Raw genomic sequence first — 14169 nt, forward strand, 5'->3', positions numbered from 1 at the left:
TTAGAGACTGCAGTAAAGACAGGCATAAGAAATTATAAAAGTATTAATTTGGGGAACTAATAAATGTCCACAAAATCTTCACAATCCACGTTCTTCTGCCATGGCTTCAGCTGGTCCCTCCGTTTGGGGTCCCTGACTTCCCACAACAGTGATCTCAGCTCACTGCAACCTCTGCTTCCCAGGTTCACGCCATTCTCCTGCCTCAGCCTCCCGAGTAGCTGGGACTATAGGCGCCTGCCACCACTCCCGGCTGATTTTTTGTATTTTTAGTAGAGACGAGGTTTCACCATGTTAGCCAGGATGGTCTCGATCTCCTGACCTTGTGATCCACCCGCCTGGGCCTCCCAAAGTGCTGGGATTACAGGCGTGAGAAACACTTGTTTGATGCTTAGAAGGATTTAGTGTAGTAGATGAGAGTGAATCCTTGCTACTCCTCAATTTCCTTTCATTTAATTCAAGGAGGAATAAGGCACTAGAGAAATTCATGGGAACAATATTATATTAGAAAACTTGGAGAGATTTTGAAGTATGTACTTTTGTCTGTACAGCTTAGAATTAAGAACTTCACACATAATTAGCCTAATATTTTTGGAGTGTATTAGCTTGGGACTCAGGATGGGAACACAATGCATTTCTGTGTATTTCAAAGGCAGAAGAAATTTTTAACCAAATTAGTTGACCATAAATGAACACAGAAGCTGAGAAATGAGTTGGCTAGGGTGATGTTGAGTTAAATCTTATGGATAGCAATATCTAATCAAGTGGAGCATCCACGAGATTCTTGAATATCCAGACCAGTGAACACAGATTTTACTATATGTGCTGCGTGTTGGTACGAGGCACCATCTGTGTTCCACCAGCCTGTGTGAGCTATTTACTTGAGAAGTAGCTGACACCTTCGCGTGTGACTGAATGCTCAGTAGCCTTTTCTGGAGACCCAGGCACTCCTGATTTGTGGGGCCGCCAGTCTCCCCACCCTCACCTTGTCTTCCACATCAGCCTCTTCCTAACTCTGTGTGTGAAGGTCCAGGTCAAATTGAGAAGTGCTACCAAAATGCCATCTCAGACAAATTTATGGCTAACATCGGAAATGTTTCTCAGTGCACACCCGAAGTCAGTCCTGAGCAGAAATGGGAGAAACAAGGACCCAGGAAACACACAAGAAAGTCACGCACAGGAATGGGCAGAGGAAGCAGAGAGGCTGGCCAACAAGTCGGCCACCAAGCACAGACTGCACTGACAGAGGGTGGAGTGCTGAATGACACGAAACCAGAGGGAATGTAGACACTTGTTTAATTCTACCTCTCACATAACTTTACTAACTCTTCAGACGTGATTAGAGCACTAAGGTTACTGTACCCTGGACCTCAAGGTCTTTGGCTTTCGCATAAGTAGAGATTACCACCAGGCAAAACGGGAATTTTTCTCAGGCAAGGGTTAGGCTTGTGGCTCGAGCACAGGGGAGCCGTGTACAGGAAAGGGACCCTGGTGCTAGCTCGCCAAGGGGCTTGGCGCTTGTCATTTTAAGGAAGTTGAGGTGGGAAAAGGGAGTGGTACCCAAGCATGTTTAGGTGGGGTTTCCTCTGCAGCTGCATAGTGGGGCGTCATGCCCTAACCTGTGTTCCATGTACAGAAAATGGCAGATAAGCCTTTCTTTGCGTGGAGATTTTAGTATTACCATGAAATTATAATGAGGCAAAAGTCAGTGAAAGGTCAGTGCTGGAGTCCATCTTGTGGCCAGCTGGATCTTGTCAGGTTCTTATTATAATGGAAGGTCAGAGTCTTGCTTCCACAACCTTGGCAGATATTCCTCAGGGACATAAATGGCAAGGTTCTTCCTTTTATGCTTAGGAATTTAGCCCGGTCAGCTGAGTTTCTGCTCTGTGACTTGGGTCAGCTTATTAAAGGAGACAAGAAGGTACGGGAAGAAATATACCTGGATGTGTGAGGCCTAGTGGGAGCCTAATCACCGTGTCTCTTGTCTGCCAGGACTGAGTTTCTTCCTTATACTGTCTCACTAAGGGAAAAAAGAACCATACACCACCAATATGGGGTTAAAATTTTTTTAACTGGGAGGCCGTTAGGCTGGAGCAGCTCTAGCCCTTTAAATTCCTATGGAAGCAACCCCCAGCCCAACATAAACAGTACCAACATAAACAGTAAAATGAATGTAGAGTCTTAGCCAATGAGAAGCCACCAACTAACCTCGCATTTCCATTCTAACCAATCAAATACATTTTCTTTGTCTTCTGTCTGCATCAGCTACAAAAGTTCACTGCATGTGCTGCTGCAGTGGAGCTGTCAGAACCTCCTCTGGTCTGGAGTGCTGCCTGATTCATGCATCATGCTTTACTCCAAGTCTGTTAAATTTATTTTCCTTAAAGTTTTTCTTTTAACAATAGATTGCTTTTTTCTTCTATCATAGTAAACTAAGGATGATAAATGTCTAACAAGTACACAGAACAAATATATACACCATAAAAGATAATTATAATTGTTTGCAGCCCCAGAAACTTCAAGGCCTCCCTGCCTCATCACAACACCATCCTTCTCCGTTAAACAGAGTACACTTTTTTTACAAACTATACCATGTCTTTTCATTTTTAATGTGCTAAATATTAATTTTTGCATGATTTGTGTATATCACTTTCAGAGTTAATACTAAAAGTTTCTTGATATAAACTGATACATATGAATTTGCATAGACGTAAATATAGGAATGCCTGCCAATCTTTTCTATTTTCATTTCCCCTCTGTCTTATTTTCTTCATCTGCATATTTTCAATTCCTTTCTTTTGCTATTGGATTTTATGTATTTATATATGCCATCTAAAATTCTTTCTGGACCAAACTATGATATAAATAAAACAATAAGCATAAAGATATGCTGACAACTAGCATTAGCATTTCCAAAAATTTCAAGTAAAAATGGATTCCAATATGTGTAGCAGAAGATAACACAGTTTAAGCAACATCTCCCCATAAAGAAGATATGGATCCTTAGAGAAGTGAACCACAGGTGTGGCATCCAACCTAGAAAAGAAGGCAGTAAATTAAATTCTTCCCCAATCTAAGGGGAACTTTAAAAAGGCTTGTTTTTAGGTCTGCACATATTATTTAAGCACATTTTTCACTCTGGGCACTTTCATCCTCCAAACTGTTCTTTTTCCCTTCTTTTCATTGCCCTACCATTGCATTTTTCCTATTCCCCTATGCATCTTATGTCCAGCTGTTGTTATGCATTTTAAAGAGTTTTTTGATATTGAGGGATTGCTCTAATAACTGCCTTTGACATCTTGTAATATTTTGATGATTGCTTCTTCAGGATTCTTACTCAGAAAGACCTATTTCTAGGCATTGGAACCTGACAATGTCTGGTATAAAGGCACCTGCTTGCTTTCCATGTTCTTGCATTTGGAAAGTGGGCAACAGGGTGAATTACTACGAGGGATGCAGTCTTCAAGGGGCGTCCTGCTGAGAGACTGGCCAGGGCCCTCCAGGAAGCAGTTTGCCAGGGAGGACCCAGGGTAGTCTCTATGCCCTGCTGCCCAGTGGGCAGCCCTGGCTGGGATCCCCAGCCCAGCATAATCAGGAGGCTCCCAGTGGGGAGGCAGGTGGCTCTGTGCAGCTCTTCTCTTCTCTGTCACTCATTGCTGTGGCTCTGGAGCAATTTCGAGACACATTCTTGGAGCTAGAAGACATACATACCTCCCTCTTATTTTTGTATAAGACAAGAATAATGTGCTTACTATTCTGTTATTAAAGAATCAGTGAACAATGAGAATTCATAATGGTTTGTTGCTGTTAAAAATAGCAGATGCCCTGAAGGAGGCCAGGGCTATAAGAAATACCACCGTGTCGCAAAAGAGGCATTTAAATCCTAGTCCCTGTAACACAGTGGTTTATGCCTACAGTCCCAACACTTTGGGAGGCCAATGTGGGAGGACTGATTGAAGCCAGGAGCTCAAGACCAGTTTGGGCTGCATAGTGAGATTCCATCTCTACAAAAAAATTTGTTTAATTTAGGCAGGTGCAGTGGTGCATGCCTGTAGTCCCAGCTACCCAAGAGGCTGAGGCTGTAGTAAACCATAATCATGTCACTGTATTTCAGCATGGGTGACAGAATGAAATCTTGTCTCTAAAAAGTCAATAGTAAATAATAATTTAAAAAAAAAAAACCCTAGTCCCATTGTGCAACATGCTGTATGTTGGTGGCAAGGAAAGGGACCTCCCGGGATCCTCTCTGGATGTGCAGATGCTCTAGTGGTAGCTACAACAGTGAGCTGATATACACAGAGGGCCAGCAGATGCCTCTGCAGACCTTAACCTTCCCTTGCACCCTACGTCCCTTTGAAGGGAAAGAATTATGAGTGGGCAATAAGCATTAGAAAGCAAAGTTAGTGCTCATAGGCCCAGTGTGGTGGCTCAGGCCTATAATCCCCGTAATTTTGGAGGCCAAGGCGGAAGCATTGCTTGAGCTCAGGAGTTTCAGACTAGCCTGGCCAACATGGTGAAACCCCATCTCTACTAAAATACAAAAAATTAGCTGGGATTGGTGGTGTGTGCCTGTAATCCCTGCTACTCAGGAGGCTGAGGCATGAGAATTGCTTGAAACTGGGAGCAGACTCTGTCTCTCAAAAATAAATACATAGGCCGGGCGTGGTGGCTCATGTCTGTAATCCCAGCACTTTGGGAGGCTGAGGTGGGTAGATCACAAAGTCAAGAGATCAAGACCATCCTGGCCAACATGGTGAAACACCATCTCTACTAAAAATACAAAAAATTAGCTGGGTGTGGTGGTGCGCGCCTATAGTCCCAGCTACTCCGGAGGCTGAGGCGGGAGAATCGCTTGAACCCAGGAGGCAGAGGATGCAGAGAGCTGAGATCACGCCACTGCACTCCAGCCTGGCGACAAAGGGAGACTCTGTCTTAATAAATAAATAAGAAAGCAAAGTTAGTGCTCATTATCCAGCAACTAACACTTTCAAAGGACACTGCCACAGGGCAGGTCTGCTTTCTAGAACGCCCCAGGACTTGGGTGGGAAATGATTGTAACCGCTAGCCCTGTGCTTTTGAAGTTCTCTCATTTAGCATTCCCAGCAACCTCAGAGGTGGGGATGACCACCCATGCTACAGCTGGGGAGCCCAGATGCAGAGAAGAAGCCCCTTGCCCAGCGAATGCATCTGGAGCCCAGGCTGACATCAGCATCCACACACTGACCATTCCGCCACTGTGTGGGGCCCTCTGAGCCTCCTGTGCACACAATGCATGCTGCAACTTTCCCTGCCTACTCTAAAAACAGCTAAAACCCCACATAACCCAGTTTCTTTGTTTGATGAGGACACTGAAACCCAGAAAAGCACCCATATAGCTAGGGTCACACAGCTGGACTTCAATCCAGTCAGAAAACCTGGACTTAGTTTCTTCCTCAGGGAGGAAGCCTTCTGGGCTTCAAGAACCTGACTTTCTAAATGGCTGTATTTTTCTTTATGGGGATGGTGACTCCCTGACTCCTCATTTGTCTGTGCTCTGTCCCGCACTACAAGGCAAGCTCCCTGAGGGCAAGGACCTGGGCTGTTTGGTTGTTGGTTGTTTCCCTGGCACCTGGAAGACAGGGACCAGCAAGGATTTGTGGAATGGGTGGATTTCTAAAGTCTGTAAGTCTAACTACCTGTAAGTAGTGAGTGGTAATGGGTACAGATCACCTGTTTTAGGTAGCAAGTGTATGTCTTGACAGAGACTTTGAAGAGCAAATCCTACAGGGAAGCATCATGGCAGGTTGTTTGCAGAGTACGGGGTAGAAGAATCTCTGTACCCCTCCAAATCACCCTTAGATCGCCACCTGTGAACTGTTAAGTGAAAGATTGGACCTGAATTCATGATGTAATTTAGGATGATTCTACTGCTGGGAACTTCAGAAAGGAAACAGAAACGTCTGGAGGACCACTTGTTATGACCCTAGAAAACAGCTCAGTGCCAGTGGCGCATGCCTGTAGTCCCAGGTACTCAAGAGGCCGAGGGTACAGTGAGCCATGATCACACCACCCGTCCTCCCGGGCAGACTACGCTTGTCCCCTGTGTGGACTTCCTTAAGCCTGTCATTTTTTTTCTTTTTTTCTTTTTTGTTTTTCCATAAGTTATTGGGGTACAGGTGGCATTTGGTTACACAAGTAAGCTGTTTAGTGGTGATTTGTGAGATTTTGATGCACCCATCACCTGAGCAGTACATACTGCACTATATTTATAGTCTTTTATCCCTCGTTCTCCTCCCACTCTTCCCCACAAATCTCCAAAGTCCATTGTATCATTCTTATGCCTTTGCGTCCTCATAGCTTACCTCCCACATATCAGTGAGAATATACGATGTTTGGTTTTCCATTCCTGAGTTACTTCACTTAGAACAATAGTCTGAAATCTCATCCAGGTCACTGAAAATGCGTTAATTCATTCCTTTTTATGGCTGTGTAGTGTAGTATTCCATCATGTGTATATATATATATATATACACACACACATATATGCCACAGTTTCTTTATCCACTCATTGATTGATGAGCATTTGGGATGGTTCCATGATTTTGCAGTTGTGAATTGTGTTGCTATAAACACGCGTGTGCAAGTATCTTTTTCGAATGACTTCTTTTCCTCTGAGTAGATACTCAGTAGTGGGATTGCTGGATCAAGTGATAGCCCTACTTTTAGGAATCTCCACACTGTTTTCCATAGCAGCTGTACTAGTTTACTTTCCCACCAGCAGTGTAAAAGTGTTCCCTGATCACCACATCCATGCCAACATCTGCTGTTTTTTTATTTTCTGATTATGGCCATTCTTGCAGGAGTGAGGTGGTATTGCATTGTGGTTTTGATGTGCATTTCCCTGATCATTAGTAAGGCTGAGCATTTTTACTTGTGTTTCTTGGCCATTTGTATATCTTCTTTTAAGAATTGTCTATTCACGTCCTTAGCCCACTTTTTGATGAGATTTTTGTTGTTGTTGTTGTTGTTTTTTCCTTAATCATTTGTTTGAGTTTGTTGTAGATTCTGGATATTAGTCCTTTGTCAGATGTATAGATTGTGAAGATTTTCTCCCACTCGGTAGGTTGTCTGTTTACTCTGCTGACTGTTCCTTTTGCTGTGCAAAAGCTCTTTAGTTTAATTAGGTCCCAGCCATTTATCTTTGTTTTTATTGCATTTGCTTTTGGGTTCTTGGTCATGAAATCCTTGCCTAAGCCAATGTCTAGAAGGGTTTTTTCAATGGAATCTTCTAGAGTTTTTATAATTTCAGGTCTTACGTTTAAGTCCTTAATCTATCTTGTGTTGATTATTGTATAAGGTGAGAGATGAGGATCCAGTTTGATTCTCCTACATATGGCTTGTCAATTATCCCAGCACCATTTGTTGAAAAGGGTGTCCTTTCCCCACTTTGTTTTTGTTTGCTTTGCCAAAGATCAGTTGGCTATAAGCATTTGGGCTTATTTCTGGGTTCTCTTTTCTGTTCCATTCGTCTATGTGCCTATTTTTGTACCAGTATCACGTTGTTTTGCTGACTACGGCCTTATAGTATAGTTTGAAATCAGGTAGTGTGATGCCTCCAGATTTGTTCTTTTTGCTTAGTCTTACTTTAGCTATGTGGGCTCTTTTTTGGTTCCATATGAATTTTAGAATTGTTTTTTCTAATTCTGTGAAGAATGATGGTGGTATTTTGATGGGGCTTGCATTGAATTTGTACATTGCTATTGGCAGTATGGTCCTTTTCAACAGTACTGATTCTACCCATCCATGAGCATGGGATGTGTTACCATTTGTTCATGTCCTCTATGATTTCTTTCAGCAGCGTTTTGTAGTTTTCTTTGCAGAGTTCTTTCAACTCTTTTGTTAGGTATATTCCTAAGTTTTTTGTTTTGTTTTGTTTTCAGCTATTGTAAAAGGGGCTCAGTTCTTGATTTGAGTCTCCACTTAGTCGCTGTTGGTGTGTAGAAGAGCTACTTATTTGTGTACATTAATCTTATATCCGGAAACTTTGCTGAATTCTTTTATCAGTTCTAGGGGCTTTCTGGAGGAGTCTTTGGGGTTTTCAAGGTAAACAATCATATTGCCTGCAAACAGGACAGTCTGACTTCCTCGTTACAGATTGGATGCCCTTTCTTTCTTTCTCTTGTCTGATTGCTCTGGCTAGGACTTCAGTACTATGTTGAAGAGGAGTGGTGAGAGTGGGCATCCTTGTTTTGTTCCAGTTCTCAGAGGGAATGCTTTCAACTTTTCCCCATTCAGTATTATGTTGGCTGTGGGTTTGTCATAGATGGCTTTTATTACATTAAGGTATGTCCTTTGTATGCCAGTTTTGCTGAGGGTTTTAAGTGTAAAGGGATGCTGCATTTTGTTGAATGCTTTTTCTACATCTATTGAGATGATCATGTGATTTTTGTTTTTAATTATGTTTATGTGGTGTATCACATTTATTGACTTGTGTATGTTAAACCATCCCTGCATCCCTGGTATGAAACCCACTTGATCATGGCAGATTATCTTTTTGATATGTTGTTGGATTCCATTAGCTAGTATTTTGTTAAGGATTTTAGCATCTATGTTCATCAAGGATATTGATCTGCAGTTTCTTTTTTGGTTATGTCCTTTCCTGGTTTTGACATTAGGGTAACACTGGCTTCATAGAACGAATTAAGGAGGGTTCCTTTTTTCTCTGTCTTGTGGAATAGTGTCAAAAGAATTGTACCAATTCTTTGAATGTCTGGTAGAATTCTGCTGTGAATCCATCTGGTCCTGAACATTTTTTTTATTGGTGATTTTTAAGTTACCATTTCAATCTCACTGCTTGTTATTGGTCTGTGCAGGGTATCTAATTCCTCCTGATTTAAGGTAGGAGGGTTTCTTTTTTCCCAGGAATTTATCCATGTCTTCTAGGTTTCTAGTTTATGTGCATAAAGGTGTTCATAGTGGCCTTGAATGATCTTTTGTATTTCAGTGGTGTCAGTTGTAACATCTCCTGTTTCACTTCTTAGTGAGGTTATTTGGATTTTCTCTCTTCTTTTCTTGGTGAATCTTGCTAATGGTCTATCAATTTTATTTATCTTTTCAAAGAACCAGCTTTTGTTTAATTTATCTTTCATTTTTTTTTTTGTTTCAGTTTCCTTTAATTCTGTTCTGATCTTGGTTATCTCCTTTCTTCTATTGGGCTTGGTTTTGGTTTGTTCTTGTTTCTCTAGTTCCTTGAGGTGTGACCTTAGAATGTCAGTTTGTGCTCTTTCAGTCTTTTTGATGTAGGTGTTTAGGACTATAAACTTTCCTCTTAGTACTGCCTTTGCTGTATCCCAGAGGCTTTAGTACGTTTTGTCATTATTGTCATTCAGTTTGAGGAACTTTTTTCTTTTTTTTGACGGAGTCTCACTCTGTCGCCAGGCTGGAGTGCAGTGGCGCGATCTTGGCTCACTGCAACCTCTGCCTCCTGGGTTCAAGCGATTCTCCTGCCTCAGCCTCCCGAGTAGCTGGGATTACAGGCACATGCCACTACACCCAGCTAATTTTTGTATTTTTAGTAGAGATGGGGTTTCACCATGTTGGTCAGGATCATCTCGATCTCTTGACCTCATGATCCGCCCGCCTCGGCCTCCCAAAGTGCTGGCATTACAGGCATAAGCCACTATGCCAGGCCAATAATTTTTAAATTTCTATCTTGATTTCATTTTTGACCCAGTGTTCATTCAGGAGCAAGTTATTTAATTGCCCCGTATTTGCATGGTTTTGAAGGTTCCTTTCAGAGTTGATTTCCAGTTTTATTCTACTGTTGTCTGAGAGAGTGCTTGATATAATTTCAATTTTATTAAATTTATTGAGGCTTGTTTTATGGCCTATCACATGATCTGTCTTGGAGAAAGTTCCATGCACTGTTGAATAGAATGTGTATTCTGTGGTTGTTGGATGAAATGTTCTGTATATAACTGCTAAGTCCATTTGTTCTAAGATTTAGTTGAAATCCATTGTTTCCTTGTTGACTTTCTGTCTTGATGATCTGTCTAATGCTGTCAGTAGTGTCCCCCCTATTATTGTGTTGCTGTCTATCTCATTTCTTAGGTCTATTAGTAATTGTTTTACAAATTTGGGAGCTCCAGTGTTAGGTGCATATATGTTTAGGATTGTGATATTTTCCTGTTGGACAAGGCCTTTTAGCCTTATACAACGTCTTTTTTGTCTCATTTAACTGCTGTTGCTTTAAAGTTTGTTTTGTCTGATGTAAGAATAACTACCCCTGCTCACTTTTGGTGTCCATTTGTGTGAAATGCCTTTTCCCACCCCTTTAGTTCAAGTGTATGTGAGTCCTTATGTGTTAGTTTTGTTTCTTGAAGGCAGCAGGTAGTTGGTTGGTGAGTTTGTATCCATTCTGCAGTTCTATATCTTTTAAGTGGAACATTTAGGCCATTTACATTTAATGTTAGTATTGAAATGTGAGGTATTGTTGCATTCATCTTGTTCTTTGTTTACTATGTACTTTGGTTTTCTTGTTTTTGCTTTTTAACTTGTATTTTTGTTTTATAGGTCTGGTGTGATTTATGCTTTAAAGAGGTTCTGTTTGGATGTGTTTCCAGGATTTGTTTCAAGATTTAGAGCTTTGAAATTGTAGTAGTTCTTGTAGTGGTGGCTTGGTAATGACAAATTCTCTCAGCCTTTGTTTGTCTGAAAAAGACTGTATCTTTCTTTCATAAATGATGCTTAGTTTCGCTGGTTAGAAAATTCTTGGCTGATGAATTGTTTTGATTGAGGAGGCTAAAGATAGGGTCCCAATCCCTTCTAGCTTGTAAGGTTTCTGCTGAGAAATTTGCTATTAATTTGATAGGTTTCTTGTATAGGTTACCTGGTGCTTTGTCTCACAGCTCTTAAGATTCTTTCCTTCATCTTAACTTTGGATAACCTGATGACAGTGTGCCTACGTGATAATTTGTGATGAATTTCCCGGGTGTTCTTTAGCTTCTTGTGTTTAGATGTCTAGGCGTCTAGAAAGGCTGTGGAAATTTTCCTCGGTTATTCCCCCAAATATGTTTTCCAAGCTTTTAGAATTTTCTTCTTCTTCAGGAACACTGATTATTCTTAGGTTTGGTTGTTTAACATAATCCCAGACTTCTTGGAGGCTTTGTTCATATTTTCTTACTCTCTCTTTTTTTTTTTTTTTTTTGGTGTTTGTTTGGGTAAATTTGAAGACCTTGTCTTCAAGCTCTGAATTTCTTTATTCTGCTTGTTCAATTCTATTGCTGCGACTTTCCAGAGCATTTCGCATTTCTAAAAGTGTATCCAAAATGTCCTGCATTTTTCATTGTTTTTTCTTTAAGATATCTATTTCTTTGAATATTTCTCCCTTCACTTCATATTTTGTTTTTTTAAAGTTCTTTCCATTAGGCTTCACCTTTCTCTGGTAACTCCTTGATTAGCTTAATAACTAACCTCCTGAATTCTTTTTCAGGTAGATCAGGGATTTCTTCTTGGTTTCAATCCATTGCTGGTGAACTAGTGTGATTTTTGGCTGGTGTTAAAGAGACTTGTTTTGTCGTATTACTGGGGTTGGGTTTCTGGTTCTTTCTCATTTGGATAGAGTCTGTCAGAGGGAAGGTCTAGGGCTGAAGGCTGTTGTTCAGATTACTGTCACAAGGGGTGTTCTCTTGATGTAGTACTCTCTCCCTTTTCCTATGGATGTGGCTTTCCGTGAGCCGAACTGCTGTGATTGTTGTCCCTCTTCTGGGTCCAGCAACCCAGCAAGTCTACCAGGCTCCAAGCTGGTACTTGGGGTTGTCTGCACAGAGTCCTGTGATGTGAGCCGTCTATGGGTCTCTCAGCCATGGATACCAGCACCTGTTCTGGTGGAGGTGGTGGGGTGGGGGAGGGGGTAGCTGCAGTAGACTCCGTGAGGATCCTTAGCTTTGGTGATTTAATGTTCTATTTTTGTGATGATTTTGCTGGTTGGCCTCCTGCCAGGAGGTGGCACTTTCCAGAGAGCATCAGCTGTGGTAGTATGGAGTAGAACTGGTGGTGGGCAGGGTCCTAGAACTCCCAAGATTATATGCCCTTTGTCTTCAGCTAACAGGATGGGTAAGGAAGAACCATCAGATGGGGGCAGAGCTAGGTGTGTCTGAGCTCAGACTCTCCTTGGGTGGGTCTTGCTGCGGCTGTTGTGGGGGATGGATGGGATTTCCAGGTCACTGGAGTTGTGTACCTAGGAGGATTATGGCTGCCTCTGCTGAATCATGCAGGTTGTCAGGGAAGTGGGAGAAAGCCAGCAGACACAGGCCTCACCCAGCTCCCATGCGAACTGAAGGGCTGGTCTCACTCCCACGTGCACCCCCTTTAACAGCCCCGAGTCTGTTTCCAGGCTGTGAGCAAGAGGGGCTTGAAAACTTGCCCCAGGCTACCTGCCTCCCAGCTGCGAAAGAAAAGGGCTTGGTTCTTCCCCTGGCTTGTGGAGTCTGCACACCAGATTTGTGCCCTCCCCTGAGTTCTGGCTGGGAGGCTTCTCGCTCCGCTCAAATTATTATAAAGTTCAGCTAGAGATTTCCTTCTCCCTGTGGCGTTTTACCCCCTGCTCTTCTGGCCGCCCTCCCTGTGAATTCCTGTGGCAACAGGAAGGAATGGGTTGCTTGGGGACCCAGCGAGCCCCCAGGGCCTTTCTGCTGCTTCCTCTACCCCTGTATTTCACTTGGCTCTCTAAATTGACTAAGCTACAGGTAAGGTTGGAAACTTCTCCTGCAAAGGGACCTTCAGTTTCTCCAGTGGGGAGTGTGTGTTTGGGTGAGGAGGGTCTCCCTTTCCCACTTCCACTGTTGGGGCACTCACAGTATTTGGTGTGTCTCCAAGGTCCTGCAGTAGCAGTCTGCTTCCTTCAGAGGGTCTTGGGTCCTCTCAGGATTGCTGGTTTGTTCTTGCAGTTGATCTGGAGCTTAAATTCACAATGCGAATATATATCTGCACGCTGCTCTGTCTGGAGCTATCGGCCTGTCATTTTTCTTACACTGTTTCCTTTTATTTTCTGCAAATGGGATTCCAGTAACAACTTGACTATTTATACATCAGAAAGACCGGGTTATTTGGGTTATGATATAATGAAGGGCTGCACTACATTAAAAAGCAAAGGACTAATCAATTATGATGAAATTCAATAAATTAATGCAAAAATCAGTGCAGCTAGCAAAAACTGCATATATATATTTTTAACTGCTTTCTTTATGGATGAGGAGCACATAGTTCAAATCATGGTTAAAAATCCTTGGTTTAAAAAAAATGTCCCCATCTAAGTCTAATACTATAATTAGGACAAAGGGGCTTAGTCAGGACTTCCTCAAAATTTCTTGTGCTCAATTCAGGCATTAAGAAATGGTGTGTGTCGTATGTTCACTGCAGCACCATTCACAATAACAAAGACATAGAACCAACCTAAATGCCTATCGATGGTAGACTGGAGAAAGAAAACGTGGTACATATGCACCTTGGAATACTACGCAACCATAACAAGGAAGGAGATCATGTCCTTTGCAGGCACATACAGCTGGAGGCCATTATCCTTAGCAAACTAACCGCAGGAAGAGAAAACCAAATACTGCATATTCTCACTTATAAGTGGGAACTAAATGATGAGAACATATGGACACATAGAGGGGAATAAGACACACTGGGACCTACTGGAGGGTGGAGGGTGGGAGGAGGGAGAACATCAGGAAAAATAACTCGAGTGCTAGGCTTAGTACCTGAGTGATGATATAACGTGTACAACAAACTCCTGTAACACGAGTTTACCTATATAACAAACCTGCACATGTACCCCTGAATCTAAAATAAAAGTTAAAGAAAAAATAAGTGTGTTTGTGTGTGTGTGTGTGTGCTCGTGTCCTCACGCGCGCTTGCAGCCTGAGAGTGGAGGAAGAAATTGTGAACAGGAACCCTATGTTTGCTTATTTGTCTGTGTCACCACTCATTCTCCCACCCTATTCTCCTCCTAGTGATCCCTCCCAAACTATGTCTGCCCCAAATCTTTTCCTCTCACCCTCAAGCCTGGAAGATTCAAAGGAGATGGGAAGCGACCCCGCCTTCTTATGAATATGCGACAGCAAGGGACTGGGAGAAGCAGAAGAGAAAATCCCTGCACGGAATCCACCCCAGGTCTGCCTGCCCCGGCTC

The sequence above is a fragment of the Hylobates moloch genome, unplaced genomic scaffold, assembly GCF_009828535.3.
Source record: "Hylobates moloch isolate HMO894 unplaced genomic scaffold, HMol_V3 SCAFFOLD_4, whole genome shotgun sequence".
Lineage (NCBI taxonomy): Eukaryota > Metazoa > Chordata > Mammalia > Primates > Hylobatidae > Hylobates > Hylobates moloch.